The following is a 14,113-nucleotide window of genomic DNA, read 5'->3' as shown; positions in this document are numbered from 1 at the left end:
TTCACGGTACTCGTGAAATCGTCGTACGTGAAAATCACTACCTCGAAGATACTGTGTCTCATATTTCATGCGCCGACTGCAACACCACTTTCAAACTCACTTAAATCTCGATAACACGCCGTTGGACACTTTTTGTCATATATATGTGTTGACTACGGGAGCGCCGTATTCTGCCTGTTTACGTATCATCTCTGTATTAGAATACGCATGCCTATACCAGTTTCTTTGAGGCTTTAGTGTACTTATCCCACCAGTTTGACGGGTTTAGATGGCATTCGATGTTATTTCAGTGCGTATAAACTGGAGTCAGATTTGCAGAGAACTTGGTTGTATAAGCCCACTTACCAGTAGGACGTGGTATGCTTCCCGGCTTTGGTGCAGGTACTGATCTGGATGTAATGTGTGTCATATCGCCGTTGTGTCGTTTCTTGGGGCAGTATGGTCTACAGTAGTTGTTAGTATTTCTTGATATCCTGGATGCTAACACTGGAATGGAGTTGACGTCCGATCTGGGTCAATTCGCTTGTAGGGAAAGAAATAGTAGAAAGGGTTACGAGAGGATATCGGCTTGATAATAGGAATGAGAGAAGAGAAAAATAATTGAGTTCTGCGATAAACTTCAGCTATTAATAGTCAACACCTATTCAAGTATCACCAGAGGAGGAGGTGTACTAGGATAAGGCCGGGGGATGTAGGATGATTTGAGTGAGATTACATCAAGATCAGGCGGAGATTTGGAAATCAGATACTGGGCGTACCCAGGGGCAGATACAGACTGATATCACAACTTGGTTGTAATGAAGAGCAGACTGGTGTTCAAGAGACTAGCCAGGAACAATCAGTGCGCAAAGAAGTTGTATGCGGAAGTACTATGGAATGAAGAGTTATACTTGAAGTTCTCTGAGGCTATAGACAACTGTGATGATGAACAATCAGGAGGCAGTTTAGATGAAGAGGAATGAATATCTGAAGGGCAATCGCAGACATTGGATAGTTTATCGATGAAAGAAGAAGCACAAAAATATTCAGGGAAATTCAGGAATACAGAAATACAAGTAATTTAGGAAAATCAATAAGAAGTGCTGGAAGGTAAGGTGCAATGGCTACATGAAGAAAGTAAAGAAATCGTAAAAGAAATGATTGTCGAAAGGACTGTCGTAGCGTACAGAAAAGTAAAAACAACCATCGGTAAATATAAAAACAAGGGTGGTAATGTTAACAGTGCAATGGGAATTCCACTGTTAAATTTAGAGGAGAGAGCGGATAGGTGGAAAGAGTACTGTAAAAAGCCTATGAGGGGTAGACTATTGTGATGATGTGTTCGAAGAAGAAACAGGAATCGATGGGAAAGATGTACGGGATCCAGTATTAGAATCAGAATTTAGAGTGTAGTTGGGAGACATAAAATCAAAGAAGGCAGAAGGGATAGATAACACGCCATCTGAATTTTTAAAATAATTGGGTGAAGTGGCCGCAAAACGATTATTCACGAGCGTGTGTGGAATGTATGAGACTGGGGATATACCGTCAGACTTTCGGGAAAAATATCATCCACACAGAAGATTGCATGAACCGACAAGTGCAAGAATTATCACACAATCAGCTTAACAGCTGATGCATCCAAGCAACTGAAAAGATTAATATACAGAAAATGAAAAAGGAAATAGTGGATGTGTTAGATGACGATCAGATTGGCTTTAGAATAGGTAAAGGCACTAGAGAGGCAGCACTGACGTTGAGGTTGGTAATTAAAGCAAGGCTGAAGAAAAATCATGACACGTTTATTGGATTTAGTGGTCATGTTTTCGCTGTTCATTATTATACGTTAATATTATTTGTCGTTCTTGAAGGCGTACCAGAAAGGAGATGATACAGAATGTAATGAAGATCCAAAGAAGAGCACCTCGTTTCGTCAGATTCGTTTAGCAGGTATGAAAGCGTCAAGGAGATTATCGTCCAACTTTTGTAGCGTGAGTCACGAGAGATGTGTTTCTTTATTAAAACAATACGACGCTCGATTGTAGAGGTGACTCTTTCAGTGCGTTTTTATCACTTCATTGTTTTCTCGCCCAGTACGTACCGTACATTTTCTTTCCCAGTTCTCAGACTTTCTCGAACACCACCTCAACATTAGGCATCAATTACAGGCCTGCTTCATGTGAAATGTATCAGAATGTTGTCACAATGTCTCTACATTCAAAACCCCGTGAGTAAAGGGGCATCACGCTCGAAGAATTTCTTACTCAGGTGATTTCAGTCAAGAAGATTGGCAGTTCATTCATTGGATGGGTGAACTGCGTAAGATTTTCAGTTCGTCAGACACAACCAATACACAAACAAATAAAGCACCCATGAAGTGATAATAAATACTTAAAAAAGAATGATTTGTTCAACCTTAACGAAGTTTATTTAGCGAGGAAATATCAAAAGGTAATGAACTTTTCACTTTGATTACTTAGTGATTCCGCGTCTTTCGTCAGCAGCTATCGAAAACTCAGTGATCTATTTCCACTGAAGTTGTTACTCATTCATTATTACTGCAGTGATCACTACACCGGTACTCTTCGCTTTGTTTCACCTACCCCGCTCTAATCAAACGCTTCTGAAACTGTTCAGTGTTTCACTGTTCCAGCGGCTGGACGGTTGCTCGCTGTTCATGCCTCCACCCACACAGCTCCCATGCTTTCACCACCTACGCACGCACTAGAGCACCGCCACGTTGTCTCCCGTTCCAGTCTGTTTCCTTTCGTAATCATTTTTTTTCACTCTAGACCAATAAATGCTTCACATTGCCTACCGCAAAACCAATCGACTGATTTACTTGTAATCGTTGATAACAGTCTTCTAAGAGTACTTGAAGTTCACTAGCATTGTGAATTTTTGAATACACCGGCATGGGGCCACGCCTCGGCCCTCCCTTCGTCTAGCTCCTCTCAATTTCTTTTTAGAGGCAGAAGAATTCACCCGCTACGGCTACGGCTGGCGTATTATCCAGGTAAACTGTTACGCAGTTTATAGCCCCCTCCCCCATCAAGTACTCGTTAAACGGCTACGCGGAGGCAACTGCAATATAGCAAGTCCTGCAGCGCAGGATACCAGAGAGTACCTGGGAATGCCGCTGCAACGGGAGCTACCTGCGGAAACTGCCCGCACCACCCTGTTTCCACTTCTCGCCGATCGTTCTAGAGACACCAGTTCCTTTGTCTCTTATGACAAAATCAGATATTGCGATATACTGCCCGCAACAAGGCATATTCCATTCACTCCTCTTCTTATTCGCCTTGTAAATGTAATACATATACAAAACGACTTTAAACATGTTCAGGAACCGAGAAATGATTCACTAGCAGGTTGACCATCCATCATCTACAAAGCTGCAAGGCGCTTCCGATGGCTGACGGAATTCGGAAGCACCCAATCATAAAAAACTCATGCGATCACCGCAAATTGCCACTTGTGCCAGCCTTAAGACACCCGTATAATCTCTAGCTCCACTCTCTTGCCCACTTAATACAGCCGTAACTGCCCTATTATTTGTAGCTTTCGACCCTTGTTTGAATTGAACTTAGGATTATGATACTGTTCCGCCTACGCAGATCCTAGAGTCATACGGATTTAATTACCTTCCTAGAAACTTTGCCCATTGATACAATACCACATTTACAATATGACCTCCCGGGCACATAACCAAAACACCAGTTTGTTCTACGAACCCTTCTGCGTTTTTTCTGCTCATTTTGTGAGCGATTCTGTCTTCGACACAAGCATTGTGTTGTGCTTCTATGACAATGACGACTGGAGGTACAAGTAGATTCAGTGAATTCTGGACCCAAAAATGTTGAATGTGTAAAGCATAAGTAACATTTCCATGTTTCATGGTGATAGCTTAATTTCTGGAAGTGAGAATTAAAACTTTGTGATTACTTAGGAACGTCGAACAGATGTGCAGAACTATAGACCTGTATCTCTAACGTCGATGTGTTGTAGAATTTTGGAACACGTATTGTGTTCGAGTGTAATGACTTTTCTGGTGACTAGAAATCTACTCTGTAGGAATCAGCATGGGTTTCGAAAAAGACGGTCGTGTGAAACCCAGCTCGCGCTATTAGTCCACGAGACTCAGAGGGCCATAGACACGGGTTCACAGGTAGATGCCGTGTTTCTTGACTTCCGCAAGGCGTTCGATACAGCTCCCCACAGTCATTTAATGAACAAAGTAAAAGCATATGAACTATCAGACCAATTGTGTGATTGGATTGAAGAGTTCCTAGATAACAGAACGCAGCATGTCATTCTCAATGGAGAGAAGTAAGAGTGATTTCAGGTGTGCCGCAGGGGAGTGTCATAGGACCGTTGCTATTCACAATATACATAAATGACCTTGTGGATAATATCGGAAGTTCACTGAGGCTTTTTGCAGATGATGCTGTGGTGTATCGAGAGGTTGTAACAATGGAAAATTGTACTGAAATGCAGGAGGATCTGCAGCGAATTGACGCATGGTTCAGGGAACGGCAATTGAATCTCAATGTAGACAAGTGTAATGTGCTGCGAATACATAGAAAGATAGATCCCTTATCATTTAGCTACAAAATAGCAGGTCAGCAACTGGAAGCAGTTAATTCCATAAATTATCTGGGAGCACGCATTAGGAGTGATTTAAAATGGAATGATCATATAAAGTTGATCGTTAGTAAAGCAGATGCCAGACTGAGATTCATTGGAAGAATCCTAAGGAAATGCAATCCGAAAACGAAGGAAGTAGGTTACAGTACGCTTGTTCGCCCACTGCTTGAATACTGCTCAGCAGTGTGGGATCCGTACCAGATAGAGTTGATAGAAGAGATAGAGAAGATCCAACGGAGAGCAGAGCGCTTCGTTACAGGATCATTTAGTAATCGCGAAAGCGTTACGGAGATGATAGATAAACTCCAGTGGAAGACTCTGCAGGAGAGACGCTCAGTAGCTAGGTACGGGCTTTTGTTAAAGTTTCGAGAACATACCTTCACCGAAGGGTCAAGGAGTATATTGCTCCCTCGTACGTATATCTCGCGAAGAGACCATGAGGATAAAATCAGAGAGATTAGACTTTCCACGAACAATGCGAGACTGGAATAGAAGGGAGAACCGATAGAGGTACTCAGGGTATCCTCCGCCACACACCGTCAGGTGGCTTGCGGAGTATGAATGTAGATGTAGATGTAGAACCACCAAGAACGCTTAGTAAGTTCTGCGGGAAGCAGAGGTGCTGGTTACATCGATATATCGATATTATTTCCGAAATACGTCGATACACACAAGCGTATTTTTTCACCGATCTATCTGTATCGAAATGGCAATACCGATTGCCGACATTTTTATTTTATATTATACATTTTTTGCAATTTTCGTTAAATATTGGAAGCTTTTCTTTTGGAATTGCAGTACAGCATAATTTTACTTTCACTGTGTGAAGGAGTCTTACTACTTTTTGAGGTTCCATCACGTCCAGTCTTTCTCTTTGACTTGGTGAATCAAGTATAGATGGCACAAAGAAGAAGTGCAACTGCACTGTCGGATGGAGTTGTGAATGGAATAGCAAAATATCCGATGTGAAGAAATAGCATACCAGTTGCGCTAAAAACAATTTTTAACGTAACATAGTGTGCTATTTCTTCACATCGGCATTCTTCAAAAACATGTGCTGAAAGTGATGAACAAAAATCTAAATGACAAGACTGGTATTTGCGGTGGGTGGCGACGTGTAAGGGTAAATGCTGACATAATTGGCGCTCGGCGCTACCAACAGAAACTCTCAACTTCAGCACGCAGTTCTGACACTATAACTGCTAGGTCGCCCGCATTTTCAGAAATGAAAAAACAGGAAGTCAACATGAAGTGTTCCATAAAGATCTGATATGTGATGGAACCGGCTGATGGACGCATGGGACATCTTTTACTGTGGCACTTAATTGCTAATAAAATGGTTATCGCCAAGCGTGAATGTGCTTCATTTTCCTTTCAATTCCTACTCTGAGAGGCTGCTAGCTTGTTGATCTACAGAATATCTAATAATAAATCAATACTTAAAAACACATCTCTAAAACTGGCAGTATATTTACAATGTGCAAAATTGGAAATTTGTGGTAAGGTCTTACGCCACCAAACGGCAAAGGTCATCGGTCCCTAAGCCTACACACTACTTAATCTAACTTAAACTCACTATGCAAGTGCTATTCTGAAATGTACTAAAATCCACATGCGCAGGAGATTCAAAATCAGCAACAAAGGCCCGGGTAATTGGTGACCATAGTATCAGGGCACATCTACTGCCAAATAGACTAACAGGACAGACCTATACTACAAAGCTTATTTTCTTACACTATTGGATGTAGTGCCACTAAATTTCAGACGGACATGTGGTGGCAACAGCACGGAGCTCGAGAACACTTTGATGTCGATGTGCGGAATCACTTCAACGTCACAGATCCCAATAGATGGATTCTTAGTGGTGGACTAGTTCCTTGGCCAGCACCGTAGCCAGATCTGACACCTCTCGGCGATCTTATGTAGGGTAGTATGGAGGACGTAGCTTGCAAGTGCTACTCTGAATTGAAGAGGTTGGCGCAGGAGAGAAATTCGTGGTGGGCCGCATCAAACCAGACAGAAGACTGATGACGCAAAAAAAAAAAAAAAAAAAAAAAAAAAAAAAAAAAAAGTATGGAGAGTAAGGAGAATGGCACATCGGTGACGTCAGAGGAGGACTTTATTACTCGAGTCCAAAGAGCGACTGAAATACACACATCAAAAATAGTTTTGCAGCATCCCGGTTACCAGAACTCCTGAAGACAGACTTTGACACAGACACAGTCCCTTTGGCTATCCAAAGATGTCACTAAAACCGCACAAAGACGTAAACAACCATGCAGGAGAAGCACCTATTAGACGGAGGGGGTACGACAGCCGATCACTTCCTGTCATTCCACCAGGAAGGCGATACATGGCTCGTGTTGTCTGTAGTTCAACCATGCCTAGACGATCAATACCGCGGTTCGATCGCGCCCGCGTTGTTACTTTGTACCAGGAAGGGCTCTCAACAAGGGAAGTGTCCAGGCTTCTCGGAGTGAACCAAAGCAATGTTGTTTGGACATGGAGGAGATACAGAGAGACAGCAACTGTCGATGACATGCCTCGCTCAGGCCGTGCAAGGGCTACTACTGCAGTGGATGACCGCTACCTACGGGTTATGGCTCGGAGGAAACCTGACAACAACGCCACCATGTTGAATAATGCTTCTCGTGCAGCCACAGAACGTCGTATTACGAGTCAGGTTGTGCGCAATAGGCTGCATGATGCGCAACTTCACTCCTGACGTCCATGGCGAGGTCCATCTTTGCAACCACGACACCATGCAGCGCGGTACAGATGGACCCAATCACATGCCGAATGTACTGCTCAGATTTGGCATCACGTTCTCTTCACCAATGAGTGTCGCATATATCTTCAACCAGACAATCGTGTCCGCAGCTCGTGGTCGTGCGGTAGCGTTCTCGCTTCCCGCGCCCGGGTTCCCGGGTTCGATTCCCGGCGGGTCAGGGATTTTCTCTGCCTCGTGATGACAGGGTATTGTGTGATGTCCTTAGGTTAGTTAGGTTTAAGTAGTTCTAAGTTCTAGGGGACTGATGACCATAGATGTTAAGTCCCATAGTGCTCAGAGCCATTTTTTTGAACCAGACAATCGTCGGAGACGTGTTTGGAGGCAACCCAGTCAGGCTGAACGCCTTAGACACACTGTCCAGCGTGTGCAGCAAGATGAAGATTCGCTGCTGTTTTGGGATGGCATTATTAGGGGTCAACGTACGCCACTGGTGGTCATGGAAGGCGCCATAACTGCTGTAAGGTACGTAAATGCCATCTTCCGACCGATAGTGCGACCATATCAGCAGCATAGTGGCGAGGCATTCGTCTTCATGGACGACAATTCGCGACCCCATTGTGCACATCTTGTGAATGACTTACTTCAGGATAATGACATCGCTCAACTAGTGTGTCCGGCATGTTCTCAGACCAACAGCAGCAGAAAATTGTATAACTTGCGTAGGATTCGTTATGAATAGGAAGGTACGTCAGAGAGTGTGTTACTGTGAACAGTTCAGCGACAGGGACGCTCTTATTAGAATCGACAGCAAACGATAGTTCAGGTATACATGCCGACGTCGCAAGCTGAAGATGAAGAGATAAAGTGTATGAGTATATTGAGAGCGTAATACAGTACGTAAAGGGAGATGAAACTCTAATAGTCATGGGAGACTGGAATGCACCTGTAGGGGAAGGAGTAGAAGAAAAGGTTACAGGAGAATATGGGCTTGGGACAAGGACTGAGAGAGGAGAAAGAGTAATTGAGTTCTGAAACAAGTTTCAGCTAATAATAGCGAATACTCTGTTCAAGAATCGCAAGAGGAGGAGGTATACTTGGAGAAAGCCAGTTGATACGGGAAGATTTCAGTTAGATTACATCATGGTCAGACAGATTTAGAAATCAAATACTGGATTGTAAGGAGCAGACATACACTCAGATCACAATATAGTAGTGATGAAGAGAAGGCTGAAGTTTAAGACATTAGTCAAGAAGAATAAATACGCAAAGAGGTGGGATATGGAAGTACTAAGGAATGACGATATACGGTTGAAGCTGTCTAAGGCTATAGATACAGCAATAAGGAATTGCTGAACAGGCAGTAGAGTTGAAGGGGAATGGACATCTCTAAACAGAGCTATCACAGAAGTTGGGAAGGAGAACATAGGTGCAAAGAAAGTAACTGAGAAGAAACCATGGGTAACAGAAGAAATACTTCAATTGATCGATGAAAGGAGGAAATACAAAAATGTTACAGGAGACTCGGGAACAGAGAAATACAAATCGCTGAGGAATGAAATAAATACGAAGAGCAGAGAAGCTAAGACGAAATGACTGTAGGAAAAAATATGAAGACATATAAAAAGAAATAAGCGTCGGAAGGACAGACTCAGCATACAAGAAAGTCAAAACAATCTTTGGTGACATTAAAAGCATGGGTGAAAACATTAGGAGAGTAACGGGAATTCCACTGATAAATGCAGAGGAGAGAGCAGATGGGTGGAAAGAATACATTGAAAGCCTCTGTGAAGGGGAAGATTTGTGTGATGTGATAAAAGAAAAAATAGGCGTCTATTTAGAAGAGATAGGATGTCGAGTAATAGAATCAAAATGTAAAAGAGCTTTGGAGGACTTAAGATCAAATAAGGCAGAAGGGATGGATATAATTCAATCAGAATTTCAAAAATCATTGGGTGAAGTGGCAACAAAACGACTATTCACTTTGGTGTTAGAATATATGGGTCTGGCAACATACCATTTGATTTTCGGAAAAGCATCATCCACACAATTCCGAAGACTGCTACGACAGACAAGTGCGAGAATCATCGCACCATCAGCTCAACAACTCATGCATCTATGTTGCTGACAAGAATAATATACAGAAGAATGGAAAAGAAAATACAGGATGTTTTACATGAGGATCAGTTTGGCTACTGGAAATATAAATACACTAGAAAGTCCATTCTGCCGGCCGGAGTGGCCGTGCGGTTCTAGGCGCTACAGTCAGGAGCCCAGCGACCGCTACGGTTGCAGGTTCGAATCCTCCCTCGGGCATGGATGTGTGTGATGTCCTTAGGTTAGTTAGGTTTAACTAGTTCTAAGTTCTAGGCGGCTGATGACCTCAGAAGTTAAGTCTCATAGTGCTCAAGCCAATTTTTGAAGTCCATTCTGACGCTGCCGTTGATAATGGAAGCGAAACTGTAGAAATATGAGTACACGTTCATAGGATTTGTCAACCTTCAGGAGGCGCTCGATGACGTAAAATGGTGCAAGATGTTCGAATTACTGAGAAACATAGTGGTAAGCGTAGGGAAAGACAGGTAATATACACTACTGGCCATTAAAATTGCAACACCACGAAGATGACGTCCCATACACGTGAAATTTAACCGACAGGAAGAAGATGCTGTGATATGCAAATGATTAGCTTTTCAGAGCATTCACACAAGGATGGCGACGGTGGCGACACCAACAACGTACTGACATGAGGAAAGTTTCCAACCGATTTCTCATACACAAACAGCAGTTGACCGGCGTTGCCTGGTGAAACGTTGTTGTGATGCTTCGTGTAAGAAGGAGAAATGCGCACCATCACGTTTTCGACTTTGATAAAAGTCGGATTGTAGCCTATCGCGATTGCGCTTTATCGTATCGCGACATTGCTGCTCGCGTTGGTCGAGATCCGCTGACTGTTAGCAGAATATGGAAACGGTGGGTTCAGGAGGGTAATACGGAACGCCGTGCTGGATCCAAACGGCCTCGTATCACTAGCGGTCGAGATGACAGGCATCTTACCCTTACCCGCATGACTGTAACGGATCGTGCAGCCACGTCTCTATCCCTGAGTCAACAGATGGGGACGTTTGCAAGACAACAACCATCTGCACGAACAGTTCGACGACGTTTGCAGCAGCATAACTAGCAGCTCGGAGACCATGGCTGCGTTTACACTTGACGCTGCACACAGACAGGAGCGCCTGAGATGGTGTACTCAACGACGAACCCGGGTGCACGAATGGCAAAACGTCATTTGTTCGGATGAATCCAGGTTCTGTTTACAGCATCATGATGGTCGCATCCGCGTTTGGTGACATCGCGGTGAACGCACATTGGAAGCGTGTATTTGTCACCGCCGTACTGGCGTATCACCCGGCGTGATGGTATGGGGTGCCATTGGTTACACGTCTCGGCCACCTCTTGTTCGCATTGACAGCACTTTGAACAGTGGGCGTTACATTTCAGATGTGTTACCACGCGTGGCTCTACCCTTCATTTGATCCCCGCGAAACCCTACATTTCAGCAGAATAATGCACGACCCCATGTTGCAGGTCCTGTGCGGGCATTTCTGGATAAAGAAAATGTTCGACTGCTGCCCTGGCCAGCACAGTCTCCAGATCTCTCACCAACTGAAAACGTCTGGTCAATGGCGGCAGAGCAACTGGCTCGTCACAATACGCCAATGACTATTGATGAACTATGGTATCGTGTTGAAGCTGCATGGGCAGCTGTACCCGTACACGCCATCCAAGGTCTGTTTGACTCAATTCCCAGGCGTATCAAGGCCGTTATTACGGCCAGAGGTGGTTGTTCTGGGTACTGATTTCTCAGGATCCATGCACCCAAATTGCGTGAAAATGTAATCACATGTCAGTCCTAGTATAATATATTTGTCCAATGAATACTCGTTTATCATCTGCATTTCTTCTTGGTGTAGCAATTTTAATGGCCAGTAATGTATAATATGTACAAGAGCCAAGAGGGAACAAAATGCTCGGATTAAAAAGGGTGTAGGACAAGGTTGTAGACTTTCGCCCCTACAGTTCAATCGGTACATCGAGGAAGCAATTATGGAAATAAAAGAAAGGTTCAGGAGTGGAATTAAAATTCAAGTTGACAGGATATGAATGATACGATTCGCTGATGGCATTGCTATCCTGAGTGAAAGGGAAGTGGAATTACATGATCTGGTGAATGTAACGGACATTCTATTGAGTACAGAATATGGATGAGAGTGAATCGAAGAAAGGTGAAGGTAATGAGAAGTAGTAGAAAAGAGAACAGCGAGAAAGATAACATCAGGATTGATGGTCACGAAATTGATAAAGTTAAGGAATTCTGCTACCTAGGCAGTAAAATAGCCTATGACGGACGGAGCAACGAGGACATCAAAAGCAGACTAGCAATGGCAAAAGGGGCATTCCTCGCCAAGAGAAGTCTACTAATATCAAATATCGACCTTCATTTGAGGAATAAATTTGTGAAAATGTACGTCTGGAGTACAGTATTGTATGGTAGTGAACCATGGGCTGTGGGAAAACCGGAACAGAAGAGAATCGAAGCATTTTAGATGCGGTGCTACAGACGAATGTTGAAAATTAGGTGGACTGATAACGTAAGGAATGATGAAGTTTTGCGCAGAATCGGAGAGGAAAGGAACATGTGGAGAACACTGATAGGGAGAAGGAACAGGATGATAGGACATCTGATAAGACATGAGGGAATGACTTTCATGGTACTAGAGGGAGCTGTAGAGGGAAAAACTGTAGAGGAAGACAAAGATTGGAATACATCCAGCAAATAATTGAGGACGTAGGTTGACGAAGAGGTTAGCACAGGAGAAGAATTCGTGGCAGGCCGCATCAAACCAGTCAGAAGAGTGAAGAGAGAGAGAGAGAGAGAGAGAGAGAGAGAGAGAGAGAGAGAGCGAATACTTTATATTCACGAATCAGCACGACTACGACTTTAGAAAGCGTCGCTCGCGCAAAACACAGCTTGCCATCTTCTCACATGATGGATTATGAACTATGGATGAAGGGCAACAGGCTGATTCCATTCCATATTTCTAAACTTCCGAAAAGCATTCAACACGGTAGTCCACTTTTTTATTTTTTTATTTTTTTTTATTTTTTTGGTCATCAGTCTACTGACTGGTTTGATGCGGCCCGCCACGAATTCCTTTCCTGTGCTAACCTCTTCATCTCAGAGTAGCACTTGCAACCTACGTCCTCAATTATTTGCTTGACGTATTCCAGTCTCTTTCTTCCTCTACAGTTTTTGCCCTCTACAGCTCCCTCTAGTACCATAGAAGTCATTCCCTCATGTCGTAGCAGATGTCCTATCAACTTGTCCCTTCTCCTTATCAGTGTTTTCCACATATTCCTTTCCTCTCCGATTCTGCGTAGAGCCTCCACATTCCTTACCTTATCAGTCCACCTAATTTTCAACATTCTTCTATAGCACCACATCTCAAATGCTTCGATTCTCTTCTGTTCCGGTTTTCCCACAGTCCATGTTTCACTACCATACAATGCTGTACTCCAGACGAACGTCCTCAGAAATTTCTTCCTCAAATTAAGGCCGGTATTTGATATTAGTAGACTTCTCTTGGCCAGAAATGCCCTTTTTGCCATAGCGAGTCTGCTTTTGATGTCCTCCTTGCTCCGTCCGTCATTGGTTTTTTACTGCCTAGGTAGCAGAATTCCTTAACTTCATTGACTTTGTGACCATCAATCCTGAGTTAAGTTTCTCGCTGTTCCCATTTCTACTACTTCTCATTACCTTCGTCTTTCTCCGATTTACTCTCAAACCATACTGTGTACTCATTAGACTGTTCATTCCATTCAGCAGATCATTTAATTCTTCTTCACTTTCACTCAGGATAGCAATGTCATCAGCGAATCGTATCATTGATATCCTTTCACCTTGTATTTTAATTCCACTCCTGAACCTTTCTTTTATTACCATCATTGCTTCCTCGATGTACAGATTGAAGAGTAGGGGCGGAAGGCTACAGCCTTGTCTTACACCCTTCTTAATACGAGCACTTCGTTCTTGATCGTCCATTCTTATTATTCCCTCTTGGTTGTTGTACATATTGTATATGACCCGTCTTTCCCTATAGCTTACCCCTACTTTTTTCAGAATCTCGAACAGCTTGCACCATTTTATATTGTCGAACGCTTTTTCCAGGTCGACAAATCCTATGAAAGTGTCTTGATTTTTCTTTAGCCTTGCTTCCATTATTAGTCGTAACGTCAGAATTGCCTCTCTCGTCCCCTTACTTTTCCTAAAGCCAAACTGATCGTCACCTAGAGCATTCTTAATTTTCTTTTCCATTCTTCTGTATATTATACTTGTAAGCAGCTTCGATGCAAGAGCTGTTAAGCTGATTGTGCGATAATTCTCGCACTTGTCAGCTCTTGCCGTCTTCGGAATTGTGTGGATGATGCTTTTCCGAAAGTCAGATGGTATATCTCCAGACTCAAATATTCTACACACCAACGTGAATAGTCGTTTTGTTGCCACTTCCCCCAATGGTTTTAGAAATTCTGATGGAATGTTATCTATCCCTTCAGCCTTATTTGACCGTAAGACCTCCAAAGCTTTTTTAAATTCCGATTCTAATGGTGGATCCCCTATCTCTTCTAAATCGACTCCTGTTTCTTCTTCTATCACATCAGACAAATCTTCACCCTCATAGGGGCTTTCAATGTATT

The sequence above is a fragment of the Schistocerca serialis genome, chromosome 7 (genome assembly GCF_023864345.2).
Source record: "Schistocerca serialis cubense isolate TAMUIC-IGC-003099 chromosome 7, iqSchSeri2.2, whole genome shotgun sequence".
Lineage (NCBI taxonomy): Eukaryota > Metazoa > Arthropoda > Insecta > Orthoptera > Acrididae > Schistocerca > Schistocerca serialis.
Note: the sequence above shows the minus strand (reverse complement) of the source record.